At 44.7% G+C, this 26,252-nt stretch overlaps 1 long non-coding RNA gene across 1 annotated transcript; it reads left to right on the plus strand.

The window, feature by feature from the left end:
* Positions 1–17,021: 17,021 nt before the first annotated feature.
* LOC118990066 (uncharacterized) lies at positions 17,022–20,928 on the plus strand. Its single transcript, XR_005067164.1, has 3 exons — positions 17,022–17,070; positions 18,247–18,399; positions 20,825–20,928. It is a non-coding gene; the product is annotated as an uncharacterized LOC118990066 (long non-coding RNA).
* The last annotated feature ends 5,324 nt before the right edge of the window (positions 20,929–26,252 follow it).

Here is a 26,252-nt window from a genome sequence, read left to right on the forward strand (position 1 = left end):
AAAACAAACAAACAAGCAAACAAACAACAACGCGGGGGCGAATGGTGGTGGTGCCAAGCAGCTAACGGGCAGCAGATCTGGAACCTGGGCTGTTGACAAAGGAGGACTCTTCTCATCCCCTGCGCGCACGCTTGGGACTCGTTTTGCTTCAGCAGGCGCTAGGCGGCGGGCAGGCGCCTCTCACTCCCAGTCTCCCTGGCGGCTGTGCCCAGCGCGGCAGCTGGGCCTGCAGCTGGGCCTGCAGCTAGGCCTGCGGCTGCGGCTTTCCCGCTTCTCAGAGTCACTGCGCCTGGTGACTGTGCAGTGCCACGTGGCTGGCCAGGAATGCTGTTCTGACAGCTTTTTTGAAGCGCTCTTCCAAAAGCTGGACAACCACGGGGACACATGGGCATCCCCCTGGGCTACAGGAACAGTGGGGGGCTCCCAAGTGTGAAATGGGGGTGGGGGCCTCAGAGCACAGATGTCCTTTCTGTCACTCCACTCTCGATACACTTTCCACAGGGTTGTGTCCTATCTGTGAGCTGTGTCGGTGTAACATATGGAAGGCTTGACCATCTTGCCTAAATGGGGGCCAAACCGTGGGAAAATGTCAAAAGCCCGCTTGCATTATTGCAACGTTAATGAAACGCCCCAGTGAGCCAACTGCCTGTGGCCTGTGCCCAGATTCCACCCTTGGGAACCTCACGGGTCTGCGGGTGGCTGTCCCCGAGCTCTCGCTGAGCATGTCCCATGGCTGCGGAATTGCAGTCCAACCGGAGCCTGCCCCAGAATGCTCCCGCCCCAGGGCCCTCCCGTGGGTGCACTCGCTGCTCCTTGTTCCAGGTTCATCCAACGCCCCGGAAGTGTCTACACTGCACTGTAACCTTATACCCTTTGCTATAGCGGAGAGTTAGAAAGCCTAACAGATCACACCAACACCCACTGTTGTGTTCTCTGGCGATCCTCACGTCCACAGCCGTACATTTAACCAGCTGACCCACTGGGGTGAAAACAAACAACAATAAAAAGTCCCTGTTGTACTTCAGACTTCTCTAGCGAACTTTCAGGCCCGGGAGCAGATGGGAAGGTGTGTATGCGCTCCTATGTTTGGGAAGGGGGAAGGGACGCCAGGTTTTGCAAAACTATTTTTCTTGTGAGGAGACTGATTCCATTCACTCGGAGAAATAATATTTAATAAGTTTCCATATGATGACTCTGGACACAGGAGCGCCCGGTGGGTGTCGCCTGGGGAATGAGCTTCCCTTCCCCAAACGACCCTCTGCTTCCGGGTCCACCACAAGCCGGAAGTCCGCCGGGTTGCGCGCCTCGCATTCCAACTTCCGGCGGGCCAACTCTCGCGTGGTGCTCGCGGGGTTCCCACGAGGCTCCGCGCCCGAGGGTCCTGTGCGAGTGCCCGAGAACGCACGGGCGCCAGTACCTTCGCCCCGGAGGGGGGCTCCGGAAGCGCGGCCTCTGGGTCCGGCTGTTGCCATGGCCGCGCCTATGGCTGAGACCGGCCTCCTGGCGTCGCCTTGGAGAAGGCGGCGGGTGGCATGGCTGCAAGGCCCCATGTCCTCCCTACGGCCGCCGGGAGGGGAGGCAGCCTTGAGGACCCCGGCAACGCCCTCCAGCCCCGGAGGGGCCATACTGCGCTGGCTGCGGGGCTTCGTGCTGCCCACCGCGGCCTGCCAGGAAGACGAGGACTACTTCAACTATGAGATCCTCTTCCAGGACCTTGACCGTAACGGGGACGGGGTGGTGGACATCATCGAGCTGCGGGAGGGGCTGAAGAACTGGAGCTCCACGTTTGGTCTGCAGTCGGAGAAGGTGACTGACCCAGAGGAGGTGGCACCGGGAGTCTGGACAGACGTGGGGAGCGGGTGTAGCCAGACTTGCCCTCTCTGGAGCTGCTTTCAAAGGCCCATGTAGGAAGGGGTGGAATTCTCTTTACGAGCCCCTCACGCCCAGTAATGCAGCCCCTCGAAACACGATCCCAGCCTTAGAGTGACCGAAGCCTTTTCCTGCGCTTTTTGGGAGATGCTCAGTGGGTTTCTGGGGGCTCATTCAACATTTACTGACCGAGGCCCAAATTTCAGGAGCTGCGTTTGCCTTTGTGCACGCGGGCGTAAAAGACCTATTTAATTGGGACCTTCGCACCTCGAGACAGGCACAGACGGGGCCCCAGAGCTGCCATCTTTTTCGGACATCCGCAGGGTGTGGGGCGAGTCAGACCTTGAGCCGCGGGTTTGCACATCAGCGGATTGTTTAGTGCCCTGCCTGAATGAGGGATGTCTTCCTTCACTAGACGGGTCTTTGACTCGATTATTTACAAACTGTTTACATGGAAGTTTCAGGGTGTCCGGAGAACATTATTCTATTTCCCCTCTATCAATGCTAAACAGTCTTTAGACACTACCCTGCTTGTTTTAGCTCTTGGCCAGTGAGGTGTGTGTGTGTGTGTGAAGTCCAAACATTCGCATGGCTCAGGAAATTCTGTAAGAGTTCTGTGCTCCTGAGGAAGTAAATGAAAAAATACACACACACACACACACACACACACACAGAGTGGGTATATATATATATTAGTGAAAAAATATATATTTCATTCTGTGTTCCAAAACCTGCTGTTCCGAATTCCCTTTTATCTCAGTTTCATCTGCGTGGCTTTATTTTAGTTTGCCTTGCTCTGTCTCTTGGAACAGCCTCTAGTTCTACTTCCTTCTCTTAGCCCAGAATTCCAGGACATCGGGAATGTCAGGTATCTCGGGCTTCTGGTAACCTGAGAAGGGATGTCAGAGAAGAAACCCGAGAGGGAGGTAGGAATCAGAGAGGAACCACAGGGACATAAGAACATTAGCATGAACACCGATATAGGGTGTATACTGCACAGGAGGCAAACACAAGGCCTGCTGGCCGAATCCGGCCCTCCACCTGGTTTCTACCCGGTGGTAGCTTGGAGCTCCTTGCCCCTAGTTAAGGAGTAGTTACATTTATACAGTCCTAACATTACATTTGGCCCTTTGAAGGCAGCCTCGAGGCTGATGTGGCCCCCGGTGAAAATGAGTTTGACACCCCTGGTACTGTGTCTTCAGGAATGGTAGCACACCCTGGAAGGTGATCGTCTCCAGGCTGTCACTGGGAAGGAAACCACGCATTTGTTCTGTCACAGCAGGCCAGCAGCTCCTGGGTTGTGCTGTGTGTGGTAGGACTGGCGGGTCCCATGGTCATTATATGGCCCCTTCGTTGTAGAACAGGGTCTTCGGTCCAGTGCAGAGTAAGGTATATACTTGTTAACCCTTGGGTTGCCCTAACGGCCGAGGCTCTGCCGCCTAGAGTGTGTGCTCGTGCTCTCTGACTCTGCTTCTGTTTGACCTGAGCGGTGCTGTCCGTCACACGGATTGCTGCTGGGCTCACCCAGACTTGCAGCCTGGTGGTGGGTCTGACCGAACCCAGCTCACGATAGGCAGTCTGGCTGTGTGGTCATTCGGGTCCTGTAGTTAAGCAGTCTCTTTCTACCATGGCCCTATAGAATGCCAGGAACTGTTAAAATTTTCTGCTGCAGATTTTTTTTTGGGGGGGGGGCTTACTATAAATTCCATGCAACATTTTCCCTATCACTGGTCCTAGGAGTACTTAATTGATGTGGTAGACTGCCGAATCTTCACTGACTATTATTTCTCCCTCTGGAGTGCATGTATCTTAACAAGGCTGACACCATATTGCTACTTCGTGTTCATTTAGTCCAATTAACATGATATCATCAAACTCATCAACCTCTTTTCCTTGAAAATCTGACTGCTCCCAGAGAAAGGTCCCACTGTACACCTGGCAGCCCCTATTTGGGTGTGCCACCATTCCTCTTTGCAGTCCTAGGCACCTCTCTTTCCCTCATTCTCTGTTGTGTCAGTGATCAAGTCACCTCCCACTTTCTACAGACTCTTAGTGTCTTGTTGCTTTCCTGCCACCTTCCCCCTTGTTCAGAGGTTCATTTCTCCACTGGGTTTTTGCAGTAGTCTCTGTACTGACCTTTTTATTTTTTTTTTTCTGTTTTCTCTCTTTCTCCCCCATCAAAGTCCACACTGGAATAAGCTCTCTAACACTGGTCATGGCATTCCTCTGCTGAAAATTTGTCAGCAGAGCACTGTTATTTACAGCAGTATTTTCCAGCTTCGTGCAGTTTGCTATAATTAAGAACTGACTGCACTATTATTTACCTATTAGTTTGAGTAAATACATTCATTTACACGTGAAGAAGTTATTTAAAAAGTAAGACATTTACCACTACTATAGCTGGAAAACTAGTACAGTAGAAATAAGCATAAACTAGCCCCAGCTGGTGTGGCTCAGTGGATTGAGTGCCAGCCTGCGAACCAAAGGGTCAGTGGTTCTATTCCCAGTCAGGACACATGCCTGGGTTGTGGGCCAGGTCCCCAATTGGGGACATGTGTGAGGCAACTGCACATCAATGTTTCTCTCCCTTTCTCCCTCCCTTTCCCTCTCTATAAAAATAAGTAAAGCAAAAAAAAAAAAAAAAGAAAGAAAATATCAGCATGTTAACACGCTGATGTTAAAAAAAGCATAAACAAAATAAAACTAAATTAGTGTTATTGATTTCTGACTAACTACTATATTGTTTGAGAAAGCTGACTCTGAGCCTTATCCTTTGATTTTTTAAAAACTTGGCAAGTAGTAAGGCGTATTAACACAAAACTGGGCCGTTCTCCATGATGTAATCAGAAGGATTGAAAGGTGATTGAAACAGGAATAATTTTCTCACACTGCAATTTACTGCTGTTTAATTCCATTTCCATCTAAGAAGCATATTCCACTCATTGGGAAATACTTGTTGGGAATTGATTTGAAATTCTTGTGGCCTTAACTCCTCTCGTGCTCTCCCCGCCTTCCTTATCTCCCACTTTTCTCCCTTGTGTTTTGCCTTTAGCAAATGGGAACTATTTAGGGGTTGTTGTGTTGATTTAATGTGTTAATATGTATATAAAATGCTTAAAGTAAGTGCTCAGTGAATAGTAGCTGTTGTTATGACTTTCATTATTACCGTGTTTGCTGTAGTTTACATATGTTCTGCCTGCTTGCAGATACTGTCACGTGTTCTTGGAATGTCTGTTCCCATTTGTCTGCCCACTTTGTGCCTATTTTTTTCTGCAGTCTCGGCTCAAGCACTCTTCCTCTGGGAAGGCGCTCCGGAATCCCCCGCACCTCCACTGTGCCTTGAATACGTTCCCATTAGGTCACCTAACCTAGTGCGAATGGCCTCTGCTCTCCTGTAACTTCCTTCAGGGCATGACTATCTTTCTGTCTTTCTATCCTGAGTGCCTGGTCCAGGGCCCACCTCTCAGGATTTCTCAATTCAGCAAATACTCATTAAAGGCCTTTGTGTGCCATACTTTATGCTGGGTATTGATGGTACAAAGATGAACAAGACATGGTCTATGCCCTTGACATAGGAATCTACTGGAAATATAGATGATATGCATTTAAAATTATGATGATTAATTTTTTACATACAAAAGCTTAACACCCTAGTAAGACTTGAACAGGCCTGGTCTGAAACGATGAAGCTGTGGGTCATACTAGAATTCCCATACTTTATGTCATTTAACTAATAGAGTGTGAGGTCTCTGATGGCAAGAACTATGTGTCTTAGTGTCTTTATTCTTTCAAGGTACTTGGCATTCATTGATAACCTCAGGTAAGTACTTCTCAGCTCCATAATTATTTGGAATGACACGGTGGCTGTGGACTCTAGTATTACACAAAGTAAAATAAAAAAGATTGCTTAATGTACTTAGCCTGTAGCTGTGACGGAAGAACTAGGCCAGAGGCTGCTGACGGAAATCAGCACGAGCGAAGTGCCCCGTGTTCCGTGGGGCTTGGCTTGCAGTGCGTCTCTGCCATGGTTTCTTCTTTCTCACAGGACATTTTTAAAGCTGGAGATACCAATGCTGATGCAGGATTGGACTTCGAAGAATTTATGCAGTACCTTAAAGACCATGAGAAAAAAATGAGGCTGGCGTTTAATAGTCTGGACAAAAATAATGATGGTGTGTATGTGTGTGTGTTTTATTCACAAACAAATAATAACTGTCAGTACTAAAGGGTGGTTTTACTGGCCTTTAACTCCTACTCTCAAAAGATTCAATTCTATTGCTTTTTAGCAGAATTTTTTAATTCCTAAGAATAATATATAAACTATATTAGTATTATAATTTCTATGTGGTTACCATCTTTTTGATGAAATAATTTTTGCCCTCTGGATGTAGAGTTTCTTGGCCTAGTGAGTAGATGTCTTCACTTTTGCAGTGTTTGAGCTGAAAGTGTCGTGGTAGTTTTAAAAATGACATTTATTGTTTTCTTTCCGACTCTGAAAATCTTTCAGTTACAGGAAAGTAAAGTTACTTGTAACCCTGCTGTCTAGCGATCAGGTTTAGTTTAATGTATTTTTGTGTTTCCTTCTAGACTCCGTGTCTGTTTTTTTTTCTTGGTTTCTTTCTCTCTCTTTGAATGAAATTGCAGTCACACTAGAGTGTGTGACTATTTTTTCATTTTAATGTTGTAAGCATTCCCACTTCATTTAATGTTGTTCACGCACATAATTTTTAATGAATCTATAAAGCATTCCACTTGTGAGTAGACTTATCTAATCAGTCCTGTAGTGTCGATATTTAGGGTGTCTCTTATTGTTTCCTCTTACACGCCGTGCTGTGACCTGTGTCCCCGCTGAGGCGCGGGGGAAAGGCGCACTCTGCTGCCCTTTGGTACAAACCCTCAAATCCGAGAGACCGAGTGTGGGCGCAGACCGCCACTTCTGCAGCCACGTCGGGCTACCCTGCCCCTGTTAATCAGAACCCAACTATACCCTATTTAAGAAACATGTTAGTATTTAAGTTTTGGGAAATCTAGTTTTTCTTCATTAAAAATTTTCCAAGTGTACTAGGAAAGGGATTTAAGGCTTCCACCGATGTATTTGTGGGTAAAACAAAATAGAACCTGAATGTCAGGGGCTTTGGTGGCCTTTGGACACCCAGGGGGTTACGTTTCCTCCCCCTTCATACCCAGACCACAGTGCTCCAGGCTTCCACTCCCTCTGCAGAAGGAAGTTGAGGCCTTTCTGGGCCGTGCTCTGAAGCAGCCCCCAGGAGCTCTGGCAGCACTGCTTGCTGGTGTCTGTGGGTTAGACCTGGTCGCCACTTGCTGCTGACGGAGGACTGATCGTTCCGCTCTTGCGCTCCTTTAGCGTTTCACTGTCTTGTCTGTGGGTCCTGATCATCATGTGTAAGCTGGAAATCCACCCCGTCACATTCATAGGTGAGACTAGAACACCATTAGTAAAGGTACACTGCCGTAGTCCCTGGTAAAATTGTATACCAGAGCCTGTAGGTATTGGCAATAATAGAGAATACTCTTTCCGAGGCAAGATGGAAATCCCAAAGCAGCATACTGATCAGCAATATAGATCTTTTAATTTCTGCCTTGACCGACCAACCTGGGACCTCATAGCTCACCCCCTGGAGTCTTACTGTTGTGTAGAGCTGGCATCCCAGGTCCCACAGGCTTCACTGGTTTTGAGCACCTGAGCTGCGACATAGGTATGGAGCTCAGCTGTTGTCACTGGGGCTGCTGCCCACCTGGACCTGAGAGCCCAGGCTCCACAGCCCTGCCGAGGCCACGCTTGGACGGAGCTGCCTGCTCTGGGTGTTGTCATTGCGGCCGCCTCTGTGACTGCCTCTGTGTGGGGCTCAGCCCGTTTACCTCCATCAGGACGGTTTTGTGGGCGGGCCAGAAAGTACCCCCTCTGCTACCAGTTGGATTGTGTCTCCCAAACAAAGATGGGTTGAAGTCCTGCTTCCCTGCTTTAGATGTGACCTTATTTGGACATTCGGGGGAAATCTAGTCACAGAGACAGATGTGCACGGAAGAGGATGGGAAATGGCCGTCCGATGATGGAGTCACGATCGGAGTGATGCACCTACAAGCCAAGGAACACCCGAGGCTTCCAGCAGCCAGGAGAGCGGCGCAGACCAGATCCTTCCCCAGCGTCTTCGGAGGAAGCTGGGCACTGCTGGCACCTCGGTTCCAGCTGCCTGGCCTCCAGAACTGTGAGACCACGCGTCCCGTATTTCCAAGCTACCTAGATGGTGGTCTTTGTTATAGCAGCCCTAGGGAGCTGGTGTTCTTCTTTTCTTGGGACGCTTGCTTGACCAGAAGCAGCCTGATACCAGAGTGTCTGGGCCTCAAAGTACAGCCTTTTAGTTCATATGAATGTGCAGCCACTTTCCCCCTGAGTGTGCAAGGGCTTCCAGCGTGGATGGGACAGGATACGTTTGGAGACAGGTGTGCCTCCTTGACCCTGGAGCGCCATGTCCCCCCACGTTCTGTGACCGGCTCTGGCTCACTGCCTCAGACCTTTCTTTCCTTTCTAGTCTTGCTCGACATCATCGGTCCTCTTAGGACTCTCGCTTTGCCGCGTGTTAAACATCAGAGCAGGCAGAACCCCATTCTTACCACCCCTGCTGCTCCCCAGGAGGCTTTCCGGGCCTCGGACTCAGTGGGGCCGAGAGGATGCACGCGGGCCGGTGCAGGGTCCGAGTCGCCGGCTGAAGCGTCAGGCCGACGTGGACCGATCAGTTGGCTTCTCTCGCCAGGAAGTACCCAAGGCCCTGCCCCTGTTCAGCCCAAGCATCCGTGGACTGCTCTCATAAACATGTGAAGGAAGTAATTATGAAGCATTATTTCACCATTAAGATGCTTTTTTTGGATGGAGTTTCTGGATATTGAGGAAATGGTGGGAAAAGAACTAACACTGGACTCTTCCTGCCTGCCATGTCTGGTCTAGCTACTTTATTTATCTTCTGTATCTCACTATTCTTTTCAGAGTAACTGTGTTTTACAAATGAGAACAGCAAGGCTCATTTTGCTTTCTGTTGGCTGCCCCATGAGTCACAGCTCCCAGGATTCATGCCCTTGGGTAGCCCTGAACCACACTGACCTGGGCTTGGCCCTTGGACTTGCTTGGGCCATGAGGACATTAACAAGGCTTGTTTTTTTGTTTTTTTTTTTAAAAAAGATTTTGTTTATTTATCTTTAGAGGGGAAGGGAAGGAGAGGAGGAGAGAAGTATCAATGTATGGTTGCCTCTCGTGAGTCCCCTGCCGGGAACTGGCCTGCAACCCAGGCATGTGCCCTGACTGGGAATCGAACCACGATAGTGTGGTTCATAGGCCCGTGCTCAATCCACTGAGCTACGCCAGCCAGGGCTCAAGGCTTGTTAAGTGCATGCACATTGGGACTTGTTGTCTTGGAATGCTCCCTCTTGAACACTCTGAGCCACCAGAAAAGAGGACTAGCTACCCATCTGGAAAGGCCACAGGCAGAGGGATGCCCATTTAGTCCCCAGCTGCTCCGCAGGCCCATCCAGGGTGACAGATGTGTGAGCGAAGCCATCTCGGACTTCCGGAGGCAGGCAGACAGCCATGTAACTGAATGCACGTGAGTGACCCAAGGCAAGGCCTGGAGAAGCAGCAGCAAGTTGATCCAAGATTGCACACTCGTGATCAAATACAAGTGAAAGATACACGGAATTTACGGCAGCTTTCCCACATATCATCTTTTTCAACCAGGTGGCACCAAAGTGGATTGTTTTTAACATGAAAAAAGTTGTCCTCGTATTTTAAAAGACTGGGTATCCTCAACTATTTGTTTGACACCAGAGAGGAATCCAAGCTATTTTGGACTTGGGGAGTGACATTAAGAATGTGTTTTAGACTTTGAGGAGGATGTGGAATACTTCCTCGACAGCACCCAGCAATGTGAGATTGAAATGCACAGTAGGTGTGTATTAAATGGAATGTTTAATTTGAGTTACTTAACATAGGATGTGGTTGTGTTAAAAAGAGAGCGGTGTTGTGCTTTAAGTATGTTGTTTCCTTCTAAGCTTTCCTAGTAAAATGTGGAGTCGCCACATTAGCTTTATACTTTGTTCCAAATAGGTACAATAATCACTATCTGTTACAGATCTACAGTCCTTTTTTGGGGGGGTCCCTTGGGGCCAGATATGTTTAGATTCTTAGAATTGGGATTTTTAGAAAAGCCATACAGTGCCTATGTGACATACTATTTAATGCTCCAGGTGGGGTCTGGGGTCCACTGTGTAAATGCGTACAGTGGACATCAAAGATCAGGGGTTTGGAGGTCACTGACCCCCATGCAGTCAAAAATCTAACTTTTGAATCTTCAAGAAGTTGACTAGAGTTGGCCCTTTACATCCACCGACTCAACCAACTGTGGATTGAAAACAGTAATTTTGATTCGTGCTTAGGAAACCACGATTGGGAATGTGAAAATACTATTTTCAGCTGTAGGTTGGTTGGTCCCGGTGACACAAAACCCATGGACGTGAATTCCCTGTTGTGTTTATTGAAAAACGTCTGTGTGTAAGTGAACCCACACAGTTCAGCCACGTATTGTTCAAGGGTCAACTGTACCCGAATATTCCTTCAGCGAAACAAGTGAATGATAAGACTGAATTAGACAAATAATTGACTGAAATTAACTTCACGTCAGTTAAAGGTGTGTTTTGCCACCAAATAAATCTTGGTGCCAAATTTACAAAATGTTTCATATTTTGTTTTTATTTTTTCCATTTTGGAATGTAAAGCCCTTTTAAATTAAAATATAGCTGGAAAGAGGTCTCTTAGTTTTAGAGCTTTTTAGTCTCTGGGTCGTGAATAGGGCGTGACAGGCCTATAAAACACATGGACTCATTTGGAATATTGTGTTCTAAGTATACTTTGCCTTGTTATCTTCTCAGGTACTTTAACTTGACATTTTTTCACTTTTTTAAAGGAGTAATAGACATTTCAGAACTAACTGCTGCTTTGGAATCACTGGGTGTACATGTTTCTGAAGCTCAGGCAAAAAATATTCTACAAAGGTCAGCATTATGTTTAATAGTTTTCACTTTTGTTGAATATTCCACGTCAGAAACTGATTTCTATACATGTAGCACCCCTCCCCCCTCCCTCTTTCCCTTCCTTCCTTGATTCCAACATTGCTCAGCCACAGAATTTCCATGAGGCTCACAGCCCGTAAGTACATGCTTTTAGTAACCACCAGACTGACACAGTCATGCACAGCTTGGCATTTGGCCGTGTATACGGTGGACTGTGTAATGTTTCACAGTTGTTCATAGTGAGAGGACAAATTCTACATCCGTTATTTCATGTCGGCTGGCACGGGACAGTGTATGGATCTTCTTGTTGGCAGAGTGGAATTTGTTTTGTAGAATTGTCATTGAGGAAAATGCAATTGAGAAAGCATTTCACTTAATTTCACCTTTTACTCAGACTGTGAAGAAACAATGTCTAATATATTTTTTAATTTGAGATGCTTAAAAATTAAGTCAGTCCTTAATTTCACATGGTAAAAAGTGAGTCTTTAAATTCATAAGTAAAAGGTTATTTTATTTTATTTCTTTTCTTTTCAAACTGAACTTATTGATTAGTAAAATTATATAGGTTTCAGGTGTACAGTTCTACAAAACATCATCTGTATATTGTATTATGTGTTCATCACCACAAGTCACATTTCCTTCCATCAGCATCTATTCCCCTTTACTTTCCTTTTTAAAGATTTTATTTATTTATCTTTAGAGGGGAAGGAAGGAGAGAGGGAGAGAAATATCAATTTGGACTATTGAGGTATGGTTACCTCTCTTGAGTCCCCTGCTGGGAACTGGCCTGCAACCCAGGCATGTGCCCTGACTGGGAATCGAACTGCGATCATGTGGTTCGCAGGCCGGCGCTCAATCCACTGAGCTACACCAGCCAGGGCTTTCCCCTTTACTTTCTTATACCGCCTCCACCCCCTTCCTTCTGGCAGTCATCATACTCTCTGTGTGTCCGTGAGTTTCCCTCCCTCCCTTCCTCTTTCTTTCTCCCTTCCTCTCTCCATCCCTTCATCCCTTCACCCTTCTCACCCAGCCCCCAACAATAAAAGATTATTTTAAAGTTGATTTTAAGAGCTATAAGTAAGGAGAAGGTCAGAGGAAAGCTACTATCAGAAGAATCAAAAGGGGTGAGGTTCATCTTCAGCTGATATTTATTTATTCATTCACTGAACAAACATTTACTCAGTGCCCAAGATATCAAGGTGACTTTAAATGCTTTTCTCTTTAAAAGATCACGGCCATGTGTGAGAGAAATACAAGTGAACAATTAAAAAGCAATGCAGCCGTGGCTGGTGTGGCTCAGTGGATTGAGTGGTGGCCTGTGAACCAAAGGGTCACCAGTTAGATTCCCAGTCAGGGCACATGCCTGGGTTGCGGGCCAGGTACCCATAGGAGGCACACCAGAGGCAACCACACATTGATATTTCTCTCTCTCTCTTTTTCTCTTCCTTCCCCTTTCTAAAAAATAAATAAAATCTTAAAAAAATAACTAAAAAGCAATGCACAGAACATTCCACCAGAGGGGTATGCTACAAAATAATATTCCTCAAAACTTTCAAAGTTAACAAAGACCAGGAGAAACTGTTACAGCTGAGAGGAACCTAAGGTGACAGGGCAACTACATGGAAATCCTTAGAGAAGGGACATTACTTAAAAACTAAGGAACTGAATAAAGTATGAACTTCAGTTAATAATAATATATCAATACTGGTTCATTAATTGTAGCAAATGTACCATAATAATGTAAGATGTTACCATTAGGGAACACTGGGTGCAAATCTGTATTATATTCTCAAGTCTTCTAAGACATAAACTATGTCTATTAAACTGAAAGGACAGCAATACGCATGAAGTCCAAAGAAGTGACTTCTACAATAAATATGTAAGAGGCATTTAATTCATTTTAATAATGCGGCCAACTTCATTATAAGTGTTGTAAGTACTGTGTTTGTTGGTTTGATTTCAGCATCGATAGTGATGGGACAATGACCATAGACTGGGATGAGTGGAAGTACTACTTTTTACTTCATCCCGCAGCAAGCATCGATGAAATTGCTGGCTTCTGGAAGCGTTCCACTGTAAGATTATTTCGTAGTTCACTCCATTATTATTTGCTTTAAGTGTTATAGCTGTTACTACAATCACATAATCCTTATAATACTTCCAGCCTCTGTGGCTAAAGTAGTCTCTCCTAATAGTGTTTTACTAATTTAGCGAGGAGTTCGGTGTTGTCTATACAAACACAGCTACCGCAATGTCTTTGTTTGCTAAAACCTAGAACTTACAATAGATACCCATTCTTGACACTAAGTAGGGCCCCTCAAAAGGGCCCTACTTAGTGTCAAGAATAAATTATTCTGATGCAGTTCACTGTATCTACTTTTCCTAGAAAAGTAGAAAATAATGTACTTTTCTTTATTCACAGATACGATGTACTCAATTTGGGCTTCGGTCATGGGAAATGTAAAATCAGATCAAGGCTCAGAATTTTAGAATCAGGATGGATCGAATATGTCCCCTCCCTGCTCTTTTTATATAACTGCTTGCCTCAGAGTTACGAGGAACGAGTGAGGTTTTGTGATTCGAGATTTTTTTTTTGGCAGCAGATTAGTCGGTCATTTGTTTATGACATTTGCCTGTTTGAGTCTCCTTGTGACTTCTCGCCTCCTCTTCATGACAGTGTGTGTGTGTGTGTGTGGGGGGTGGTCCAGAGCACAGGCATGGGGGCAGACTGTCCAGGCTTGAAGCTCGTGTCTGCCACCCACTAGTTAGAGGACCCCTCTGTGCCTCAGTTTCCTCAGTCATATACTGGGGATAGCAGTGGGACGAGTTCTGCCTTGGCTGGTGTGGCTCAGTGGGTTGAGTGCTGGCCTGCGAATCCAAGGGACACTGGTTTTATTTACAGTCAGGGCACACGCCAGGTCCCCTTCGGGGGTGTGGGAGAGGGAACCACACACGGATGTTTCTCTCCCTCTCTTTCTCCCTCTCTTTCTCCCTCCCTTTCTCCCTCCCTTCCCCTCTGTCTAAAAATAGATAAATAAAATCTTAAAGAAAATAATGGTAAGCGTTCTGAGAATTAAATTAGTGTATTCAGAAAAGGGCCGAACAGGTAGTATCTGTGTTCAGTAACTGTTACTTACATGACGGTCACTTGTTCTAAGGTTTCACCTGTGTTCTTAAACATGTATGTATTCCTAGGAACCATACAGTGTTGTTTCATGGGTGTGCTTTTAATTTACACAGATAGTATCATGCTAAAGACACATCTGATTTCTTAACATTGTTCACAGTACGTTAAGATTTTAAGATTTGTTACACATTCATCTAGTTTATTGCTTCTAACTTCTATATAGTATGTATTTAACACATTTTCCTTTATCCATTACAATAGTAATTGAAATCTAGGTTTTCTCCAACTCCCCAGAAAGAAAGAAAGAAAGAGTGCTTTCTTTTCTTGTGTATCTTAAAGAACGTCACCCAGATTTCTGAGTCAAAAGGAGCATGCATTTGTAAATTTTACCAGGGCGTCCAGTCTTAGTCACTGAAATGCCATCCGGCTGTGGCACTTCCCAGACTGGCTTGCCGTGGCAGCTCACTCAGCAGCGCGGGGAGCTTCCTGTTCTTCTGCGTATTAGTGTGGTCACTTGGTTGGCAAAACTGGTTCTGTCCAGTTTTCTGATATTTGCTATACTGTTGGGCATGGTATCTTGTTGGGTTAATCTGCAGGCACAGAACCAGTTTTATTCCTCGTACATTTTGTACATTTCTTCATAGACATATGTTCACATGTGCTTTTCTATGCATTTTCTGTTTACGTCTTTGTTTTCCAGATTTATGGGGTGTAATTGATAGACAGCATTGTAAGTGAAGGTGTACACGTGGTGTTTGATACGCTTATGTGTCGTGAGATGATTGCCGTGTAGGGTTAGTGAACACCTGCCTCACTTCACATAATTACCATTTCCACTTTATGCTAAAAACGTTGGAGATTTACTCTCCTGGCCACTTTCAAGTCTATAACAAACACTGTATTGTTAACTCTAGTCACTCTGCTGAACATGAGATCCCCAGAAGTGAGTCATCTCATGACTAGACATTTGTCCCCTTTGACCGACATCCCTCCATTTCCTCCGCCCCCAGCCCCTGGCAACGGCCATTCCACTCCCTGTTTCTATGAATTCGGCTTCTTTGGGTCCCACATATGAGTAATGCGTGTACTATTTGTCTTTCTACATCTGACTTATTCCATTTAGCATAATGTCCTTAAGGTCTGTCTAGAAAAAAGGAAGTGGCAGGAATTCCCTTTCTTGTGGCTGAATAATAAACCATTGTATAGGTGTATGTGCATGTACACATATAGGCGTGCACATCTGTGTGTGCACATACCCAGCACACACACATTCACATGTGTGCACATCTGTGCGGGTATATGTGTGTATATGTGGGGATATAGACAGCACATGCACACATGTGTCCATGTACACAGCGGTGTGGGCACAGACACACATGTGGGGTATGTGCACACACACATGCATACACCTGTGGGCATAGGCATGAATATGTGGGGCATGCATATGTGTGTACACAGTACACCTACACATGCACACACGTATACATCTGTGTGGGTATACATGTGTATATGTGGTATGTGTGTATGTGTGTGTATGTACATTTCACATCTTCTTTTCCCCATATGCTTGTCAAAAGTTGTTATATCTTGTGGGGGTTTTTATGTTTTGTTTTTTTGGTAATAGCCATTCTAACAAGTGTGAGGTAATAACTCATTGTGGCTTTGATTTGCTTTTCTCTGATGATCAGTGGCATGGAACATCTTTTCATATGTATGTCAGACATTGTATGTCTTCTTTGGAAAAATGTTTCTTTAGTTCTTTTAACCACTTTTTTCCTGGATTTTTTTTTTTGTTATGGTTGTATTGAGTTGTGTGAGGTTTTATGTATTTTGGATATTGACCCCCTATCAACTATGTGATTTGTAGATGTTTTCTTTCAGGTCATAGGTTGCCCTTTTGTATTGCTGATTATTTCTTTTGCTGTGCAGAAGCTTTTAGTTTGATGGAGTCCCACTTATAAATCTTTGCTTTTTTTAATTATGCTTTTGGTGTCAAATCCAAAAAAATCATGGCCAAGACCATTGTTGAGGAGTTTTATTGCTGTATTTTACTTTAGGAGTTTCACAGTTTAAGATCTTATGCATTAAGATAATGAAGTTTAAGAGTCCTTAATCCATTTTAAGTTAGTTCTCGTAAGTGGTGTGAGACAGGGTCTGGTCTCACTCTGCGTGTGACCCAGTTTTCCCAGCGCAGTGTGTTGACGAGACTGCCCTTTCCCATCGAGTATTCTTGGCCCTGTTGTCAAATGTTAATTGATCGCATATGTGAGGATTTATTTCTGGGTTCTCAATTTTGTTCCATTAATTTATGTGCCTGTTTTTATGCCATTGCCGTACTGTTTTGATTACCATAGCTTTGCAGTATAGTTTGAAAGCAGCAGTGCGCTGCCTCCAGTTTTGTTCTTCTGTCTGAGGATTGCTTTGACTATTCAGGGTCCTGTGGCTCCATGTATACTTTAGGATTTCTTTTCCATTTCTGTGAAAAATGCTATTGGAATTTTGATGGGGATTGTATTGAATCTGTAGATGGCTTTGGGTAGTAGGGACATTCTAACAATATTACTTCTTCTAGTCCATGAACACAGCATGTGTTACTATTCATTTGTGTCTTCTTCAATTTCTTTCATCAGTGGGAATTGATTTTACATTAAACCTGTATCTGAATGCATTCCTAAACATCATGTGGTCTAGCACAAGTGTGAAGAACATAGTCGATCTCCATTAACAGGAGATGAGATATGAAAAAAAATCTTGTGGTTTTGGTGTTGTAAAAAATTATCCTCTTAATTTATCAAGCACTTTCTCTGTTGCCTACTTCTGTTTTTACACTGTGTCAGATCATTGACATAGGGGAGAGCATAGCTATTCCAGACGACTTCACTGAGCAGGAGAAGCGTTCTGGAGACTGGTGGCGGCGTTTGGTGGCGGGAGGAATAGCTGGTGCGGTTTCCCGGACGTGCACGGCGCCTTTCGACCGCTTGAAACTCATGATGCAGGTAGTTGGCTCACACGTTCACTGGCCCGTATGCTTTCAAGTGGGTTGAAAAAGCCTTGGTAATATTCAAAAGAAGTGTTTTGGCACATTTCATAGCAGTCATTAAAGTTGTATATTTTTCTGAAAAAGTAAATTATCTTACAATATTTTCAATATTAAGGGGTTTCTTAATTTTCTTAAAGATGCTTCTATGCTATTTGAATTCATTTTTATTTGAAATAACAGAACCACTCTACTAGAAGTTTTTTAGAAATGTAACTAAGTCTATTAAAGAAGGATAGGACACCATTAATCTAATTTATTAGTTACTTCTAGTCTCTGACACCTGCATAATAGAATGGTTCTACTCTACTATTTAAGTACTAAGGATATTTCTTAAATTGGAATAGTTTCTGAATAATTCAATAATTTCTAAAAATTGGAAAATAAGTTACTTAGAATGTATTATTAATATCTCATTAGAGGTAGTATTGTCTCATTACCTTTTATTTTACTGAGTAGTGGATTATTAACAGTAGTTATAAAATAGTGCATGGTTTAATCTGTTAAATAATTAAATTTAATATTTGCTGAATACTTTTTATGCAAAGATACAAAAGTGAGTACTACACCATCTAGTGAATTTAAGTTTGAAGTTAAATTTACATACTTTGGTGTTTTATTGTCTTTTGGGTTTTTTCTAACATTGTGACATTTGGTAATGGGTTATGAATAGTTTTTTAAATTGATGTCTGGTATTATTGTCTAAGAACCTGGAAAAGTTTACTTTTGACTGACTCGGATTTAGGGATGGGAGCTGTCAAAGGGGGCAGCACCCGCCTCTTGGCGATCTGTTCCTGGCATTTTTCTTTGTCTTCTTCCATTTTCCTGGCCAATTCTGCAGCCTCTTTACTCCGAGCCTCTTCATTAGTTGTATTACAATGCCGTTTCTTCAAAGCGATAGCCAATGTTTGTGTTGGGGGACACGTGGGGGACACATGGGGGACACAAGGAGTCTGGGGGAGTTCGGTCCTGGGTTCACGCCTGCTTTGTTCTGGAGCTTCCTGACAGTGCACTGATGGCTGTCACCGTCGTCAGAGTGGGATGCCTGCAGGTTCTCTGGCTCTCGGGGCCCCAGGAGAGAAGGCACGGCTGTGTCAGTTAGTTCAGGAATATCTTTCTTCTCTGTTTTTTCTAGGTTCATAGTTCAGGGTCAAGAAAAATGAGATTCATTGGCGGGTTTGAGCAGATGGTAAAAGAAGGAGGAATTCTTTCCCTTTGGCGAGGAAACGGTGCAAATGTTTTTAAAATTGCACCTGAGACGGCTGTCAAGATTGGGGCCTATGAACAGGTAAAACGCTATTGTCTGTGGAATTTAGAACAAAGATCAGACTTGAAATTCAATGTTAAAACATTCGGACTGTCACGAGAGAGAAAACGAGTGTTCGCCAACGATAGGTGTCAATTTAAATATAAATGACTTTGTTGTTTCTCATTGGATTATTTTTCATTCTCATACTGCTTTTGTTTATAAGGGATATTCTGTGGATTACAGTATATTATCATAACGGATGAGAATTAGTAGTTCTTTAAATTTCAGTGTCATAGTGCAAGAGGCCCTCACAAAACATTCCAATATAGGTTTTCTTTTGAGCACTTTGTTTTATTCAACATTTGTTAATCTGATTTAGGATTTTAGTTTTTCTTAAATAGTGCACTTTGAGATGAGCTGTGTGTATATTTTCACGTAGTGTAAGTTATTAGCATCACGTCAGAGTCCACGAGCCCTCTGCGCATCTCGGGTTTTCGTCCTCTGGGCTGGCCTGGCTCTGAGCTCTGGGGGAGGCCCCAGGGCTGAGATGCAGAGAGATGTGAGCTCCAGCTGCGTTCTGTGGGTGCGAGTGCCCGGAGCTGTGCAGGTGCTGACAGGGCACCGGGAATGCCTGCTGTGGCCGGCTCCCTGCTTGCTAAGGTCGGGGGCCTGCTTCGGAGATCAGTGACACAGGGTTGAGCAGACTGTGCTTATGGATCTCCCGCAGTACCCTTTCCCCCCAAAACTTCTTATACTTCCTGTCTTTTTGCTTCCAGTCAGTATCACGTGAAGCAACCACATCAAAAGGTCTCTCTTCTGATACTTGGTTTTCTAGCTCCTGCGCTCGGTCACTTCCTTTCTGTCTCGTTTTCGTAGGAGGCTACACTGATGTCACCTGAAGCCATAGGCTGAGATCAGATGACGACAGCCTTAATCTGAATTTTGCACATAGGCCTGCTCTTTAGGACGGCCCTCCTTCCTTCTGTGCGACACAGAAGCAGGTAGCTTTTCCAGCCTAGAAGCCCACATTTCTCGACAGCCAAACCCTGTTCCCTTCCACCTCTGCTGCAGACTGGCTTTGGAGAAGGCCCTGCGGGCCGAAAGGCAAAGAGATGCCTCGCTCCTGTCTCATCGATCTTGCTAACAGCAGCAAAGAGTGGGCATCACTGACGGCATGCTGCGAGTTACAGTCCGCTTCCCTGGGACTTCAGTCTCAGAAAGCACGTGGTCTGCCTTCCCAGCGACCCCCGGGGGGCAGTGCTATCAAGCATTCCCACCGAGCCTCAGATGGATCCCCGCCTCCTTACACTGCCCGGTCTGTGTCCTGCTAACAGAAGAGCCAGGGCCACGCCTTTTAGGTTTCAGTTATGACAGCACCCCACATCCGGTAACTCATTTCTGTCCTCGTTAGGGTTCATTCTAAGCTGTTGTAACAAAGGGATGCCAAAATACAGAAGCTAAAATACGACAGAGGCAGGGCCAAGGCTAACAGTGTCTTCAGAATCAGGCTTCAAAGGTCACCCCACCTGCCATTTCCCAGGTGGAGGAAAGAGGAGGCGAAGCGTCTTTAAGGAGATGTTTCAGAATTTGCATAGCCAACTTCCCTCACATCTCTTTGGCCAAAGTGAGTCACTTAGCCCCCAGCCTGGCTGCAGTGGAGAAGAGGGAAATGCAGTTGACAGCCCAGGCGGGTCCGTTACTAAAAAGGAGAAGATGGTCATGGGCATGGGGAGCAGACAGCGGTGTCTGCCACACTAACCCCGCCCGTCACACTTGCTGATGGGAAGCCGCTGGTGTGGGGACCTGAGAGGTAGTTCTTAGAGAGGGGCTGAGTTGTACCACTCAGCCACCACTGGGAGAGGCAGATAAGGAGGGGCAAGGTAATCTGCTCTGCTAACTTCGTCTTGGGTTCCAAATGAGTTTCCAGTTTCGATGCTGTGAGACTGGACTGCCTTTAGTTTCCGTGAGGCCTGACCTTTACACTGATATTTCTGTTTTCCTTATTTCCGCACGTGCTTTTGCAGTAACCTCCCCGTGTCCTGAGCTGACCATGGTAAACTGCCGTTCCCCATAACAAAAAGAGCCTTTTACGTTCCGATTCCTGATTATCCAAGTAGCCGAAAAATACTAAGTGCCTTTCTTGTGGAAGGTGTGGGGTTGAAAAGAGGTAAAAGATGTCACTCTGCCACTTTGTGTCATCTGGGTGGCTGTTACGAACGAGAACTGCACTCAGAGTGTGCTTATGTGGTTTCATGTCACCAACTTACTCTGCAGAAAAGAGGGAAAAGGTGTGTGTTATCTTATTGCATACAAATTAAAATCAGGTATTCTACCAGATACCAATATCAGGTGTCTGGAATACCTTTAAAAATAGCTTTATAGTACTAATTAGTGTTCTAAACTTAGAAACAATGTATATTCCATTTCAGTAACATTGTACATCCCTCCACTTTTATTTATGCAGTATAAGAAGTGGCTTACCTTTGACGCTGGTAAAATAGGAGTTATTGAGAGGTTTATATCTGGTTCATTGGCTGGCGTAACTGCTCAGACCTGTATTTACCCCATAGAGGTATGTATTTTTATACAATTTCAACTAAAGTAATGCCTTTAATTCAAATGATAACTTTTAAGAAACAGACCCCCCCCCCCCATTAAGGCAGACCTTCAGAGGTGGTGAGCGGGGAGAGAGGGCACCGTGCTGGAGGGCACCGCACTTTCAGAACGGGCTTTTCCGGAGTGTGGGGCCAGCAGCGCAGATCGGAAACCAGAGGAATGCCCCTGACTGCTCAGAGGGGGCTTCGTCAGGACGCAAGGTGTGCCCCATCAAGACGGAGCTGATACTTGAAAAAATACCTTGGCTGCTTTGGAGAGTTATTTCTCCAGTCTACTATGTAGGGCCCCTTAACTTAAATGAACGGAGTCAGGAGGGCAAGGAGTGAGGTGCCAGCAGAAGAATTACATAGAGCTCAGGAATGCTGACCAGGGCAGCTCACTGCAGTCGCCGTGGCCCGCTTGGCCCCTATGCCGCTCCTTCCTGGGCAGTGAGTGGGCCCGAGTCGTATTAAATCTCATTGCAATATAATATGATTTGCCAGGTTGTAGGCTGATCGGTGTATTTTTATTATATCCTCTCACATTTAGGTTATAAAGACCAGACTGGCTTTAGGCACAACCGGGCAGTATTCAGGAATTATTGACTGTGGCAAGAAGCTTCTGAAACAAGAAGGTGTTAGAACCTTTTTCAGAGGTTACGTCGCTAACGTGTTGGGGATTATACCTTACGCAGGCATAGATCTAACTGTTTATGAGGTGAGTTTATTCTCCTGGTGTGACAGCATGTGTTAGACTCGAAAATAAAACTCATAGTTTTTATTCTGAAAAACTCGGTATAAATGACTTTTCATGAAATAGTGTCTGACCAAGACAGGTTTTATTTGGCTTTTCATTTATATGTTAGTTGTCTGGTATTCTAATAATAATATGTTTTGTTTGGTGTTGTGTGTGTGTGTGTATGTGTAAGTTTTGGGCAATAGTAATTATAGACCAAAATGCTGATAAAATAGTGGTTCTTAACTCTGGATCTTAACAGAATTATCTGTACGGGGATCGATAAAAAATGAGATTCTTGGGTTACATCTCAACATCTTCTGAGTTACTTACTCTGCGGAGAGGCCTGGGATTCAGGTCTGGTAACTCCTTAGGACAGCCTGGTGGACAGTTAAGATGGGGAAAGCAGGTGTCATTGCACCATCTGGAAAATGAGAATTGGGGGGAGGAGTGGTGGGGGGCTTGCGGGGACAGGCAGGATGGGGGCGGGGCGGCTACCCTGACAGTGTGGGGCTGAACAGGCAGGACTCCAGGTTATGCCCCTCTGGGCCGGCCGTTTTGTTTTTACGGCCATGCATCCCTTTCAGGTAGGCCACCTTAACAACGTGCCATTTGGTCATCAGAGCCCGGTGACAGCGTGTGCTGTACCAGTGCAACTTCCATTCATTATAAGTGCAGGAGGGACAGCTGTCTGGGCAGAGGCTCAGTGGCGTTTTTGGCAAATGGGACCAGGGTGAGGACAGATGGCCAGTTTCATTTAGCACTTGAGAGATATGCTTATTTTTTTGGTAGGAGTTTAAGGTATTGAGCATTATAATGTATTTCTTTTCCTTTTTGTTTTCTTCTGTGACCTTATTAAAATAATTTCATTGCTCCTATTTAATGTTAGCCTCCCTTTGTTCTTTTATTTCTGCACTTCAGTACCTTTTGCTTTCATGCCCGAGTGATATCACACATTTCTCTCTTCATGTGGCATGGCTGTACTAAATGCACACTGAGCAAAGGCTTTTTGAAATTTAATTTTTCAAAAGCATCAAATTATACATTTCGTAGTAAACTGGCCCAGTGTGCAGTGTAATAAGTGAACATTTCTGAAAGCAATTAGTGATATTTTAAACATAGTGTTGTGAAAATCCCTTCTAGCTACTTTCATTCAAGGAAAAGCAAATTCGGAAAGGTGAATCTTTCATAAGAGTTGAGACAGTGTGGTTTTGTTCCCCTAGTGGAGATTCGCGGTCTCCTCTGCGCTGTTCTCTGAGGCCCCCTGAGGCTGTCCAGGGTTTTGCCGGGGTCTTTCAATGTCATTACAAACCAAACCATGAAATAAAACAAAGCAAACAAGGCCCCAAATAAACAGAGCCACACAGACACAGGACATTTATTTGCAAACACACTGTCCCCGACGGCACAGCAGGCACAGCCTTCTCTGTACCAGAGGCAGGAAGGCTCGCTTGTGAAGAGTTTGGGAAGAACAGTTTTTGAAGTCAAGCAACCAAGCTCGATTCCCACTCACCGGCTCTGCGACCTGATAACTTAGTCTCTCTGAACGAGTTTCCTCACCTATAGCATTTGTAAAGCGGACACAACACTGCTGACTGGTCAGGTTTCTGGGGGACGGAACAAGGGCGCATCAGCGAAAACAATATAATTCCCGAATGAAGAGCTACTCGGTAATGTTTACTGAAGTTGTGTGAGCGATGAATTTTTTCTACTCAGACTTGCGTAGCTGTTAAAGGATGTTTATTGCTTTCTTCTCTTCCAGCTTTTGAAAAATTATTGGCTGGAACACTACGCAACCAACTCTGTGGACCCCGGGCTCATGGTTCTGCTGGGCTGCAGCACGCTGTCTCACACCAGTGGTCAGATAGCCAGCTTCCCTCTGAACCTCATTAGAACACGCATGCAGGCTCAAGGTGGGCGCTGTGTGCAGACGAAGCACAAAGTTTAAAGAGCTGATAAATAATTAATAAAATCATTCTTAATGACTCAATACAAACTAAGTGAAAAGTTAAAGGAGAAATGAAATGACTTCAAAATGAGGAAACCCGTAGAACTGCTAACTTAAAAGTTCACCTTCTGGTTTTTGAAGCATGATCTTGAAGCTGCTGTTTTACCGGAGAGCCTTTGGAAGGACTCTTCGCAGTTCTGTGTAGGGCTCTCCACCTTCCTCCTGTCGCCGCGGCCGGTCCTTCCCCAGAGTTTGCAGTGAGGAAGTGCCAGGCGGAGCGGGAGGAAGGGTCTGCTTTGCTCAGCCCGACGCAGCCCTGACTCGGAAGGAGCAGGCGCTCGCCTCGTCACGTTCCGCCTCAGGAACTCAGACACGTGTGACTCGAACGCCTTGTTTCATTTTCCTGTCCCCTTGGCAAGGAGATAAGCAACGGGAGGGAGGGCATCTGCTTATTTCCTCTCAAGTGAAATGTCAGGAGTTTAGATTTGAAGAAAATACCCTTTTCACTTTTCAAGAAGAAAAAAACACCTATCACATAATCCTACAATTATCTTCCTGAGTAACTCATGTCCTAAACGATATTCATTTACATTCTCTTCCCCACTTCCTTTTGGGAAGATTTTCGGGTTTAATTTCTATTGCAATCCAGGTGGGGAATCTCTCTGTCCATCCCATCCTATATCCATCCCCCTTTCAAAATAAATGTCACACCCACTTCCCAGTGCTCCTTCAAGGCTCTTATTAAAGACTTTCAAGTGCTGTTCATTCGAACTTCCTGCAAGGATAGGGAGATTTTCTATCTGTGCTGTTTAGCGCAGTAGCCACAGGGCCTACGTGGCTATCAGGCACCTGAGGTGTTGCTCCTGCCACTCAGAAACTGAGCTTTTTTACTTAATTTTAATAAATTCGGATTTAAATAACCACATGTGTCCAGTGACTATGGTACTGGCCCACACCAGACAGTTCTACAGGCAGGGAGAGGAGTGTTGTGAAGGAATTTCAGCCCTGCAAATTCTCAGTAGTCACTGGACTGTCTTAATATATAAAGGTAGAATATTGGCTTGGCTGGTGTAGCTCAGTGGATTGAGTGCTGGCCTGCAAACCAATGGGTCGCTGGTTCGATTCCCAGTCAGGGCACATGCCTGGATTGTGGGCCAGGTTCCCAGTAAGGGGCGTGTGAGAGGCAACCGCACATTGAAGTTTTTCCCCCTCTCTTTCTCCCTTCCTCCCCTTCTCTAAAAACAAATAAGTAAAATCTTAAAAAAAGATAAAATACTGAATCATGATGATTTTTTAAATTTACAGCACTGGAGCGTAAAGAAACAACTTCTATGATTCACCTCATTCAAGATATATATAACAAAGAAGGAAAAAGCGGATTTTTCAGGGGTCTCACCCCAAACGTCATGAAAGTGCTTCCTGCAGTCATCATTGCCTGTGTGGCTTATGAAAAAGTGAAAGGCTATTTTGGACTAAGTGAGAGGTGAAATGTGAAATTGTTGTCATCACTGTGGTCACTTAATTGTAAGGTAACACCTAGGTCGTAAAGAGAAACTGATCTCTTCCTAAATTTAGGGAAAAAGTATCGAATGGTTGTTGAAACACTCTCTTTATTTTATCTACTATAAAACCTATAAAATAATCATTTTGGTAAAGTTCCTTAATAATTTAAAATTCTCAATTCTCTTTACATTCCCCACCACTGTCCCTTGAACGCTGACTTGAAACTACTCTTTACCGGGTGTAAACGTGTTGTGGTAGCATTACGAGACGTTTGGTCAGTGGGAGCAGTTTGTGTTAACCTTTCTGTATTTAAACAACTGTTTTTTAAAAAGAAAGCAGAACTTGAACATGTTTTATACACTAATGAAAAATCAGTGCACTTAAAATTGATGTTGTAGCAAATGATCGGGGCCTGTTTCTCTTCTTTAAGCAAAATGGAAAGTTGATCTCACAATTCCTTCTATCAGGTTGTAGGTAGAATAGTGAAAAAATTGATAAAATATTTTTTACTTCTCTGGGTACATTTCTTTGTAAGTATAAACAGTGTTGGTTCGTTTTTATTCTTGATATTTTCAACTGTTATAAGGGAGTCAGTCAGCATTGAGGACAAATTAGCATTGAACAAATTTTCCCTTATTTTCTAATAGAAAAACATTTGAGAGGAAGAATTTAAAAATTAAACCCATTATTTAATACTTGTTGAAGCAGTTCTTACTCAGGAGTTGATTGAATCAACCCTTTGAAATCTTAAATGTCTCTTTTCACTTTTATGGAAAAAAAAAGACCCTAGTCCCTGCTGGAACTGGTTAGTTATTATTTAATTATTAATTTAATGAGAGTGTGGCCATGGTGGTAACGGGCTGCTTGGTCACAATGTGCCTCCAAAGAAGAACTGCCTGGCTGATCCGACGAATGCCAGGCTTTGAGCCTAAGCCTCGCTGATCCCCAAATTTGCCTTTATTAATTTCCTCAAGATGACCAATTTCTTGGTGATGGATTAATTAAAAATTACAATGTTAAGGCACATGCCACAGTACAAAGTTACTGAATTAGGGTGGAGCTTCCTGTTTCCATGAGCATCCCTTCTCAGGGCACGCCATCCCTGGCCTCC

This window comes from Sturnira hondurensis, unplaced genomic scaffold, assembly GCF_014824575.4.
Source record: "Sturnira hondurensis isolate 20B ecotype Veracruz unplaced genomic scaffold, ASM1482457v3 Scaffold0006799, whole genome shotgun sequence".
Taxonomy (NCBI): Eukaryota; Metazoa; Chordata; class Mammalia; order Chiroptera; family Phyllostomidae; genus Sturnira; species Sturnira hondurensis.